This window comes from Prinia subflava, chromosome 16 (genome assembly GCF_021018805.1).
Source record: "Prinia subflava isolate CZ2003 ecotype Zambia chromosome 16, Cam_Psub_1.2, whole genome shotgun sequence".
NCBI classification, from domain to species: Eukaryota; Metazoa; Chordata; class Aves; order Passeriformes; family Cisticolidae; genus Prinia; species Prinia subflava.
The window spans coordinates 1,980,615-1,992,981 of NC_086262.1; positions in this window are offsets into that span (position 1 = coordinate 1,980,615).

Here is a 12,367-nt window from a genome sequence, read left to right on the forward strand (position 1 = left end):
AATCCCTCACTCCTTGTCCTGTCACCGCAGGCTCTGGTTCAAAGTCCTTCTCCACCTTCCCTATAAGCTCTGCCTCGCCCCTGTCAGTGCTAGGGCCTGTTAAAATCTCCCTCCCAAGCACAACCTGAATTAATTCCTCTCAGCATTACCCCACCTCCTTCACTGTGCATTTCCTCTGCTTTCTTCCAGTGTAAAACCCTTCCCCCTCCTCCTGTCGGGGCAGGCCCTGATCAAAAGTCTCTCTCCACCTCTCTTACCAGCCCCTTTAAACGTGGGGAGCCCCAGACAAGGTGTCCCCATGCAGTGCCCCCAGTCTGATGTCACTGGGGAAGATATTAAATACTGCACGTCCCAGTATGGACCCACACGTTACTGGTTTCCATTTGGACCTGCAGATACTGCCTGTAACCCCTTGGATGCAGCCCCCCAGGAATTCCTTACCTATCCTACAGAATCCAGAACATTTCTGAAATTTGGTGACCCCTTAGGTCCATCAGGTGAGACCCAGGATGGATTTCACTCCTGCCACATGGATCTGGACATGCTGGGGGTCAGAGCCCTCAGCACCTCATATGGACACAAATCAATGTTTCTCTTGAGGCTGAAGCTTTGGGGTTTCCTGGCAGTGCTGGGGACCAGCCCCAAAATTCCTGTTCCTGGTTCTCTGCACATCTTGTCAGCATCCCTGTGTGCTTTTCCCCTGCCCTCGGATTCCCAGGATACTCTGGCATCCCCTCCCCTTGCTCACAGATGTCTGGCTGCAGGCATCAGGATCTTCTCCAGCCCAAACCTTCCTTCCCTCCTTGTCCATCCCAGCTCTGTCACTTTTGGGATTCTGCAGTTGTGGCTCCTCTCTTCCTCCATCCATTCCAGATGTGCCAACATTGGCTGAGAAGTGGCAGCAAACAGAGACAGAAACTTTTCTCTCCCTCTGGAATATTCTCAGGAAAATGGAGAAATCTGTCCACAAACCAGGAGCTGGTAAATCCAAAAGTTTCTGCTGAGGACAACGAACAGGGGGAGCTCACCAGGGTCCTTCCAGCTTCACAGGATGATTTAGATTCAAAGGGTCCTCTGGAGGGCTCAGGCCCATCCCTCCTGCCCCAAGTAAGGCCAATCCAAAAGTTAGAGATTGTTCAGGGAATTTTGTGGTCAAATTGGATTCCTGCAAGGCCAGACATTGTCCCAGCTCCTCTCTCAGCATGACTGAGCTCCCATCTCTGGTATTTAACCAGCCTTGTGGAAACATTCTCTTTAAGGAAATCAGGATTTCCCTGGTTGGAGCTGGTGGCTCTGACCCTTCACCTCCCTGCTCTTGCTTCCTCATTTCTCCCGGAGTGGTGTTGGGGAGCACACCCTGACAGCAGCAGGGTGCTGTGGCAGGGCTCTGGGAGCAGCACTGGTGGGAGATGAATGTTCCTCTGCCTTCTGCGGGAGGCCTGCTTGGAGAACTTTCTCCCTGGGCTTTGCAGGTGAGGATGGTTCCTGCAGGATGTGTGGGATACCCTGTGAGCCCTGAAAGAGGGGTCTGAGGCTGTTCCCTGGGACTCCTGGTGACTGAAACCATTCCCAATCTCACACACACAGTCTGGAAGCACAGCTGGTGTGCTGGCTGGCCTGGGAAGTGCTGGCACATTCCCTGATCCCCACCTGTGTTTGTCAGAGCCTGGAGGGCACTTCCCACCTCACAAACTTTCTGGAGCACAGCTGGGATGTTCAGCAGGTGTTTGCACCTCACACCTGTTGCCTGGTTGTCTCGGACTGACTTTGCCCCATGTTTTGGGGCCAGCAATTCTTTTCCTGCCATTTCAGCAGCAGCCCTGGGGCACCAGGCCGGGTCCAGCCGTCCTGGCCCAGGTGTTTTCCCGGGTGGAAGTGGTGCTTTTCACAGAGGACATGTGGAAAAGCGAGTGGGAGTGAGGTCAGGCTGTGTCCCAGGGATGAATCTTTGGGAGTGAGGAGCTGCTGCTGCCCCCATCACCGCTGCCACCGCAGTGGCTTCACCTGGTGACAGTCCCCTGCCACCCCTCTCTTTTGGGGAAGCTGCAGGTGGCCCCTGCACCCAGCCCTGGGGTGCAGCTCCTGCCTGTCCCGGGGTGCAGGGAGCGCTCAGGGCGCTACTGGAGGGCTCCGTGCCGGTGCCTGGGAGGCACTGGGGGGTACTGGGGGGCACTGGGGGGCACTGGGAGCTAGGCCGCGCCCGCAGTGCCCCCCAAATTCCCCCATAGCGCTCGCATTGGGGCATCACCATTGAGGAGTGATTTTTTTTTGGCAATTTCAACTTTTTCAGCCCCTGCCTGAACCCTGAGTTAGGACAAGCGGTTCTCTAATGGATTTCTGCCTTTATGCGGGTGTCGGGGGCGTCCCGGCCGCGGAACCGGGGGTTTTCCCCGCGCCCCCCGGGCTGTCCCCGTGTCCCTGCAGTGTCGCTTCCATCCGCCAGGTGTGCGCAGTTGAGCCGCGCTGGCGCCGCGCCCGGGATGAGCTCAGCGCGCCGGGATTGGGAGCCGGGATCAGCTGCTCTCCTGACGTGGCGCTGACGCGGCCCCGCAGCCCCCCCTGCATCCCCCCGCATCCCCCCCTGCATCCCCCCGCATCCCCCGGGCCCCCCCCGTGCCCTCCTTTCGCAGACAAAGACGGGAAATGCCGGCTGCGTGCGCAGCCCGCCCTCCATCCCCCCGCTCCTTCCCCCCTCCCTCCGGTCCCCGCCCGGAACCTGGAAAAAACAGCTCAGCTCCTATTTCAAGGAGCTTTTGTCCTCCCGAAGAGCTTTCTTTGGGACATTTGTCTTTCTTTCTTCTGCCTGTGACGGGAACATAATCGGGAGTGGGTCTCCATCTGCTGCCGGGGGAAACGGGGGGGTCCCGGCCAGAGATCCCCTGGCCCGGCACACAAAGGAGCATCCCCGGCCTTCAGGGCGCTTCATCATGGGGCACTTCGGGAGCAGGAGCAGGGGTTTGCAGGGTTTGTGCTATTAAACAAATCGGGGATTGTGCATTCCTTCCTTTGTGGGGCTCCCCCGCCTCTGCAGTGCCCCCCATGCCCAGAGCTCTGGGGCCCGGCAGTGCCAGGCCACCCCAAATCCTCAAATCCTGCCTGCCCACAGCTCTGCCCGTGTCCTGCCCAGCTCGGGGGCACCCCGAGGTGTCACCCGTGCCTTTCCAGCCCTGCCAGGCCGTGCTGGGAGTACAGCGGGGCTGGGAGCCCCAGAGCAGGTTTGGGGATCCTTTCAGTCCCCCATTGTTCATGGGATGAGCTGTCCTGGCACCTCCTCTCCTGCTGCCCCTTCTTATGCATCAACACATCAAAAACACCCTCTCCTCCAGCCCCACTTCCCTGCCAAGCTCCTGCTGTCCCAGTGCCACCCTCACTTGTCCCCTGCCATGCAGGGGGACGTGCCCCTCTTATTTTATATATATATAAATGACAGTAATCAAATCAAGCCTCCCTGGGTGTCCCATCCTGGGTGTCCTCCCCTGCCTTCACTCCCAGGCATCACCTCAGAGCTCCAGCTCTGGGTCAGCCTCACCTTGATCCCACAAAAAGCTGCTGTCTCCCAGGAGAGGCCCCTGGAGGTGTCTCTGCAGTTATATAAATGGTAGCAGTTATATAAGGACTCTCCCTGTGCAGCTTTGGGGGGGTCAGAGCTGGTACCCCGCACCCAGCCCATGCCAGGCTCTCCCCTCACAGCCTGGGTGGGGTCACGGGGCTCAGACTGGTGCTGGGCATCCCATTCCTGCCTGAATTCCACCCTTCAGTGCTGGCATTTCACCTCCCATCGCCTCCATCAGTGCTTTATCTGCCTCTTCAATTTTTAAAAACTCCTTGCTTTTCTTCCTCATCCCCTCAAGTGATTGAATTCCTACCCCCCAAAACCCCTCAGATCCTGGATTTTTTCATGTTGTTTTCACCTCCTTCCTGAGTGATGCCTTTTGGCCCTTTTTGAACTGATCTTGGGAAAATTTTTGCAAGATTTCCTTGGAAATTTCAGCCTCAGATGCAGCCGGGTCTGGCCCTGCCCTGGCACACTCCTGCCTTGCAATGCTCAGGGAGCAGCTTGCAGGATTCTCCATGTACCCTCTCATCCCTAAACCTTTCCTGGGGACCACCCCTGGTCACCCTATTCCAGCTAGGAGCTGCTTCTCTCTTTATATCCATCTTCAACCCTTATTCCCATCCTATAAGAGAAAACACCAAGTTTTGGGTGCTCATCCTAACGTGGAACTTAATAGAATTTAAGTTTAATGAAATTTCTCACACATGGAAAATTATTTCACTGTGTAGGGCAGGGGCATTAATGTTTAAGAGCTGTGTGAGTGAAATAAGTTGGTTTTAATACAGATTGCTGTCATTTTCCTGAAGATTTTGAATATTAACACAGCAGGGGAAATAGGAGTGTAAAATGGAAGGAGAGACAACCAGGAGAGCTCTGGTGACAGCACTGCAGAAGCTTTTTAAGCAAATAGAATTTCAGCCTCAGCTCCAGCAGGATTTGGCCCTAAATGGGGTCACCCCACTTCAGCTGGGAGCTGATTCTCCCCTCATCTTCAGCCCTCTCTCCCATCCCACAAGAAGAAACACAAAGTTTTGTGTGGAACTTAAAATGTGGAACTTGAAACAAATGAAATCTAAAGGAGTTTTCAAATGTGGAAAATGAAATAATTGTGTGAGGCACTGGCAGTAATTTTTAGAAGTTGTGTGTATGAAATATATTGATTTTAATATAGACTGCTGACCTTTTCCTGAGGATTTCAAATGTAACACAGCAAGGAAAATACAAATATAAAAGGGGAGGGAAAGGCAACCAGGGGAGCTCAGGTGGTGACAAGGCTGCTGAAATTTTTTAATCAAAAAGAATTTCAGCCTCAGACCCAGCAGGATTTGGCCCTAAATGGGGTCACCCCACTTCAGCTGGGAGCTGATTCTCCCCTCATCTCCACCTTCAGCCCTTTCTCCCATCCCACAAGAGGAAACACAAAGTTTTGAGTGCCAATCCTAATGTGGAACTTGAAAGAAATTAAAGTTTTTTTCAAACCTGGAAAATTATATAATTGTGTGGGGCACTGGTAATAATTTTTAGGAGCTGTGGGTGTGACATACACTGAATTTAATACAAAATACTCTCCTTTTCCTGAGGATTTCAAATGTAACACAGCAAGGAGAATAGAACTGTAACAGGGGAGGGGGAGGCAACCAGGGGAGCTCAGGGGGTGACCAGGCTGCTGAAAATTTTTTCAGCAAATAAAATTTCAGCCTCAGACCCAGCAGGATTTGGCCCTACACTGACAAAGTTCTGACTTAAGAGCTGGATATTCAGGGAGCAGCTTGCAGGGTTTTCCTTTCATCCCTAAACTTTTCCTGGGGACCACACCTGGTCACCCCATTTCAGGTGAGTGCTGATCCTCCCCTCGTGTCCATCTTTAACCCTTTTTGCCATCCCATGAGGGAAAACACCATGTTTTGGGTGCTTATCCTAATGTGAAACTGCAAATAAATTAAATTTAATGGGTTTTTTCAAGCCTGGAAAATTCTATAATTTTGTGTGACATTGGAAATAATTTTTAGGAGCTGCTTGTGTGAAATGTTTGGGGTTTTATACAAAATACTTTTCATTTTTGGGGGATTTTGAATGTAAAAAAGCAGTGAAAATATAAATGTAAAATAGGCGGCAGAGAGAGGCAACCAGGAGAACCCAGCTGGTCACAAGGCTGCTGAAGCTTTTTAATCGAATATTTTGACTATCACAAGAATTTTAATCACCTAGTTAAGAAAATTTGGGGGTTTTTTGGTGCCTGGAGCCTGTGGGGCCGGAGCAGGGCTGGCGAGCTCCTGGCCCCCCCCAGGCTCATCCAGCAGCAGAGGGTGCTCGTGCACCGCTGTGCAAATCCTGCCTCTCCCTCAGCCATCTTAGGGAAAGGCTCCCCTTCCCTGCAGTCTCCATTTTATGCTCCTGACGCAGAAAATAAAAAGGTCAGCACGGGGGGGAGGGAGGATGGGCTGGGGAGGATGGGGGATGAGCTGAGGCAGACCTGGGCTGAGGATTTTGGGGTGCCAGGGCGGGATGTGGGGCTGGAGAGGGGGGCACTGAGGGACTGGTACCCGGGGGGATGCAGGGAGAGGGGCTGCAGGGGAGGGAGGGCAGGATTGGGGAGGGGGGAGGTGGAATTCCCGCTGGGATGCTGCTCGGAGCCCCCCTGGCAGCCCCCAGGGCTGGGTGGTGCCCCCCTCCCTCCACCCCTGCATCCCTCCCTGCACAGGATGCTGCAGCTGCAACGGGTCTTGTTTTAACCCGTGTCTCCACAGGCTGCCTGGAAGCAGGATGGAGCTCAGAATGGATCAGGATGGAGCTCAGGATGGAGCTCAGGATGGAGCTCAGGATGGGGCTCAGGATGGATCAGGATGGAGCTCAGGATGGGGCTCAGGATGGAGCTCAGGATGGATCAGGATGGAGCTCAGGATGGAGCTCAGGATGGAGCTCAGGATGGATCAGGATGGAGCTCAGGACGGAGCTCAGGATGGAGCTCAGGATGGAGCTCCGGATGGATCAGGATGGAGCTCAGGACGGAGCTCAGGACAGAGCTCAGGATGGAGCTCAGGACAGAGCTCAGGATGGATCAGGATGGAGCTCAGGATGGATCAGGATGGAGCTCAGGATGGAGCTCAGGACAGAGCTCAGGATGGAGCTCAGGATGGAGCTCAGCTTTCAGCCCTTGCCAGGCTCCCCAGCCCGGAGGGACTTTCCTGTTTTCATTGTTCAGGACACCGAGATCTGTCCTTGTTCTTTCTTTCCTTCCTGCCTGCTCACGCTCGGGAGGGGGAGGTGGTTGCCCCAGGTCCGTGACCAACAAATCCTGGCAGCAGCACCTTCCCCAGCTGTGCAGGGAGCCCCAGAGCTGCGCTGAGCAATTGCTGCCATCATCCCTATTTTTGGGAGCCTTGTTTGGTTACTCATCCGTGTTGTGCCGTGCTGAGGGGTGAGCAGGCACTCCCCAGTCCCGGATAGGAAGCAATCCAGGGATCCAGACTGCTCCAGCTTCACTGGCACACCCAGGCCAGGGTGCTCAGAGCTGGGCTCGGGTGGCTGCAGTCCCCTCCTGGCCCCGGCCTCTCTGTGCCCTGCGATGAGCACAGCACATCTCTCCCTTTCTCGAGGGGTCTGGGAGCTTCCAAAGGCTTCCTGGGGCTGTCTGTGTGATTTCCAGGCTGAGTGCAGTGTCAGGGTTTGGGGAGGGTTCTTTTGTGACATCTCACACCTGAGAACCAAAGCGCTGGGCCCTCACCTTTTCAGGAATGTGCACGAGGTAATCACGGGTGTCAGTGCATCCAACAAACTTCCAACCAGCCGGAGCTGCCAGCTCCAAAACCTGCCCGAGGTGTGGATTAAATACTTCCAAACTTGGGCCAAGTCCATCAGCAAACCTGAACAAAAGATCCCTGTGAGGGCTGACTTGTCCCGGTCTGTTTAGCAGAGTCTGCTCAGGCAGCTCATCCATCAGAGCCGGGAGGGGGAGAAATCCCACAAATCCATTCCTTCCACATCCTGGTTGTCCTTGTGCCTATCCTACATCCCGTTTATTCCCAAACTCTGTTGTTCCTTTCACAAACCCCAGATTTTGCAGCTCGGTGGAGTTTTTGGTCAGTTTTCACCCAGCTGCCCCATCCCCTTCCCGCAGCTGCGCCCGAGGATGCTCCGGGGAAGAAAACAAACATCACAAGAGCCCCTGTGGTTTGTGGGGACACTCGGATCAGCCGGAGCGACTTTTCCTTTAAATATCCCGAGCTAAAGCTCCCTTTGTCTGCCATCCCGCGCCTGCCCGGATGAAAATAGGTCAGTGGTTCCGAGCCGGGCTGGCGGAGCGAGCGCTGCCCCGGGCGGGCTGCGGGGGAGGCGGGAGGGGCAGCGCTGCCATAGGCCAGCCCGAGCCGGGGCTGCTCGCCCTCCCCGCCTGTCGCCGGGCAGGAGCGGCTGCGGGGCTGCGAGGGGAGCAGCACCCCCGCGCCCACCACTCGCCAGGCACGCGTGGGTTTCTGCGTGTGCTTTTCCCCCTTCTCGTGGTGCCTTTTTGGGGCTGCCTAGAAACAGAGGTCAGATAAAATTAAAGGAGTAAAAAAATATTTATTGAAGGGTCTTCGGGTACATTTTGGGCAGACTAAGCCCCTCTCAGGGACTGCACCCAAAAATGGATGCGGGGTCACGGGTTGTCACGCTTTTATCAGTTTGGTTCATTTGCATATTGGGGGTTCATCTTCCAATTACAGCTTCAGTTAATGAAGTCATTTACCCCCAGTTTGCTCCCCCCAACTCACTTTTGTTTCCATCTCTCAGGCCTGAGGCAGTGAGGTGTCCTCGATTCCCAGGCCTGGAGAGGAATTGCTGTGTCTGCCCAAAATGGGGAAGCAGCAGCTCACACTGTGTGTGGAGTTTGGAGTTACACACTAAAGAACTGCAGGGTTACAGACAGATAAAAAATATAAAAGCTAAAATCCTAAGGCATCATCCGTGCTCAGGGTGCAGGTTTGGGCCTTTGTGGGTGTCCCAGGGTGGGCACAGCCCCCGTTCCTGCTCCCTCCAGCCTGGGCCGAGGCACGGAGCAGGGGATGCCCCAGTGCCCCCTCTGTGGGGTGGAGTGGGGGGGTGCAGAAGGGTGGGAACCTTTTCCAGGTGAGATTCCCAGGAATGCTGCTGGGACCATGCACACTCCCAGGGAGGGGTGTCTTTGCCAGCCTGACCCCTCTGCCATGCTGAGGAGGGGCATTAGCCAGGGCTGGGAGATTTAGGGGCTGTGGTGGTGTTGGGCATCTTTTGGTCGCTCTTCCCAACCTGCAAACGCTTTCCTGAAGCACTTTCCCCGGGCCATTCCATAAATCCCTTGGTTTCCAGTGCCTCACACTGAGCTGGGATGTGCAGGTGGATTTTGTGGAGATGTCAGGGTGGATGTGGTGGATATCACCTGTGCATTGATTCAAGATCTCTTTTTTCGAGCCTGGAAAATTCTATAATAGTGTGTGGCATTGGCAATAATTTATAGGAGCGGTGTGAGTGAAATGTTTTGGTTTTTATAAAAAATTCTGTTCTTTTGGGAGGATTTTGAATGTAACATAGCACTGAAAATCATAAGTGTAAAATAGGTGGCAGGGAGAGGCCACCAGGAGAACTCAGTGGGTCACAAGGCTGCTGAAGCTTTTTAATCAACTATTTTGTCTATCACAAGAATTTTAATCATTCAGTTAGAAAAAATTGGGGGCTTTTTATTCTCTTTAACGATTTTGTCTCACTGAAGACATCCACGGAATGAGGAGCACTTCTCCTATAAGGGAAGGCTGAGAGAATTGGGATTGTTCAGCCTGGAGAAGGGAAGGCTCTGGGGACACCTCAGAGCCCTCCCAGTGCCTAAAGGGTCTCCAGGAGAACTGGAGAGGGACTTGGGACAAGGGCTGGAGTGACAGGACAAGGGCTCATAATTTTAACTAAAGCTGGGGAAATTCAGACTAGACATAGAGAAGAAATCTCTCCCTGTGAGCAAGGGGTGGCCCTGGCACAGGGTGCCCAGAGCAGCTGTGGCTGCCCCTGGATCCCTGGCAGTGACCAAGGCCAGAGTGGACAACCTTGGAGCAGCCTGGGACAGTGGGAGGTGTCCCTGGCATGGCAGAGGGTGGAATGGGATGGTCCTTTAAGGCCCCTTCCAGCCCAAACATTTCTTTTGTGACTTTTCATACAAGCAGAGATCCTATCAGCACCTTCTCCTAAGAGAAAAATTTCCTTTATCCCTGCTTTTCTCCCCACTCCGCCTCCCTCTCTAGCTCCTTGCAGCATCTCTGCACTTCCCCTGGTGTCAGACCAAAGGTGCCCAGCCAGGCTCACACACACAGGTTTATCCTCAGGGTCTGGTGCTTGTGCCAAACACCAACCACAGCAGGAAAAGTTTCTTTCTCTGGTGTAGGGAGGAGGAATAAATCGGAGAAAAGAGAAAAAAGGGAGAGAAAGTGGCCACCTGGGATGAGGACAGCAGGAGCCTCCCTCAATAATCCCTTTCTCCAGAGCAGCAAGGGATGCCCCAGGTACTTCTGCTCCTTGAACTTTCCATTGTCAATCCCTGGGAATGTTGATTGGAGCCGGCTCTGATTAGGAGCAGATGCGGCAGCGCTAATTACGCGTTAAGCTCAGCCCTGGGTGATGCTTAGCGCTGGTTTTAGTGACCTCTGTCCCCTGTTGGTGTCGGCTGAGGGTCCTGGGGTGAGCTCAGAGCACAAAGAAAGGGCAGGAAAAGGGAGAGGAGCGTTCCCAGCAATTGTAATTAACTCTTGTAATCGCTTCCCGCTGCCACACACAGCACAGGGCTGGGCTGATTTGAAGATAAGGTTTAGAGATCTGCAGCTTAGGGCACTGTGTGGGCTCGGGGTTAGTCTTAGGCCTGGATTTGGCAGCTTTCCAAGGAAAAACCACTGGAAATCTGCCTGCTCTGCCTGCCCCATCCCGTCTGGCAGCAGCGCCTTTATTCCCATACTCTCATTTTCTTCCCCATCCTGTGTCCTGGGAATGGTTTTTAGTTATGACCAGCCAGCAATGAATTTAAATTCTGCCCAAAAAAAAAAAAACGAAAAAAAAAGGCTACCAGTGACTTTCACCTCCTTGCACAGCAATTATTCCCCTTGGGCTGCTGAATTCCAGCTTTGCTCCCTAAATTTCCAGATAAACTGACTCTATTCCTGTAGGGATGGAGGCTTTATCATCACATTTTGAGGTGGGGAGCTTCTACATGAGGGGATTTTGGACTTGATGGATTTTGAAGATCCAAGCAATATTTTTCTTTATATACATGTTCTAGAAAATCTGTGTTCCCTGCCCTTGTTCCCATTCAGAAATGTGGTTGCTTGGCTTCACACCCCCATCCTGCTTTTTTTAAAGGCAGCAAAAAAGAAGAGTTAAGAGCTCCTTATTTATCTTCCCAAAATATCCTGAGAGGGTCTCAGGTGTCCTGCTTTTTAAACGGAAATGCTGTGCTGTCCACATCAGCCAAATCTGGTGTTTGAAATGGGAAAACTCCAGTGGAAAAAGTAATTTTCTCTAGACACACATCATTCCAAAAAGAAATAAAAATTTTGGCTGTGCAATGTCAGTAGGAAAAATCTCGTTGTGATTTTTTTCCGCCTTTCTGCAGTGCAAGAAGTCAAATGTAAATTGTCAGAACTAAAAAAGTCTCCTGCAGAAGAATGTTAAGTTTTCCCAGTCCTGTTTAGCCCCACTGGGGGAGAAGGGAATGGGAGGGAATGGGGAGGGCAGGGCCCTGTGGCTGAGTCCTGACCCAGGGATGGGAATCCCTAAAACCAAAACCTCAAAGGACAAACAGGGGGGTGGAAAATAAATCCAGTGCTGTTCCTAACAGGAGGTTTGAGAAGCACGGGGAGGATGGAACACCTCGGAAATGACTTTGCTGTAATTTTTTTTTCCTTTAATTGATCAGAGCACTATTTTTACCCGGTTCAGATGCACTCAGGGCTCAGAGGCTGCTCTCTGGCAAGGATGATGATTCTGCCCTTGCTGATTCATTCAGCCCTGGCTGAGGATCCTTCTGGAAGCATCTCCTGTGTGTAACCCATCTGGAGCTGGCACCCTGAGATTCTCCTTCCTGCTCCTCAGCTCCTGGCTGTCTTTATGAATCCATTTTTGACCCTCAGGATAATAATGGACACTCAGGCTGAGCTCTAAAGAGGGCAGGGTTTGATTACATTTTCGGAAGGTTAGGTTAGATTTCAGGAAAGTTAGATTCGATTTTAGGAATAAATTCCTCCCTGGGAGGGTGGGCAGGCCCTGGCACAGGGTGCCCAGAGCAGCTGTGGCTGCCCCTGGATCCCTGGCAGTGCCCAAGGCCAGGCTGGACAGGGCTGGGAGCAGTCTGGGACAGTGGGAGGTGTCCCTGCCATGGCAGGGGAGGACCAGAGGCCTTTCAAAGTCCCCTCCAGCCCGAGCCCCCGTGTGCCCCTCTGGCAGGTGCAGGGGCTGTGCAGGCACCAGCGCTGGCAGGCACACGGAGCTTTTCCTTGCAGGAACTGCAGGATCAGATGCAGAACTCATTCAATGGCTCCTGCAGTCCCGCAGGCTCCACACCAATCACACATTTGCCTCCTGCTGACCCGAGGCAGAGCCCGACACGGTGACAAGCACAGGGATCAGCGGGAGGGTGAGGCAGGAAACGTGTCTGAGCAGAGATCAAGAGATGCTTCTCGAGCTGAGCCTCACCGAGCACGGCTGTGGCCCCGGTCCTGCGGCTGCACAGGCGGCTCACTGAGAGCCCTTCTGCTGTCTGGAGTCCCACAGGACTGGGAACAAGTACTAAATGAGAAACAGCTGCTCCTGTGCTGCTTCCCA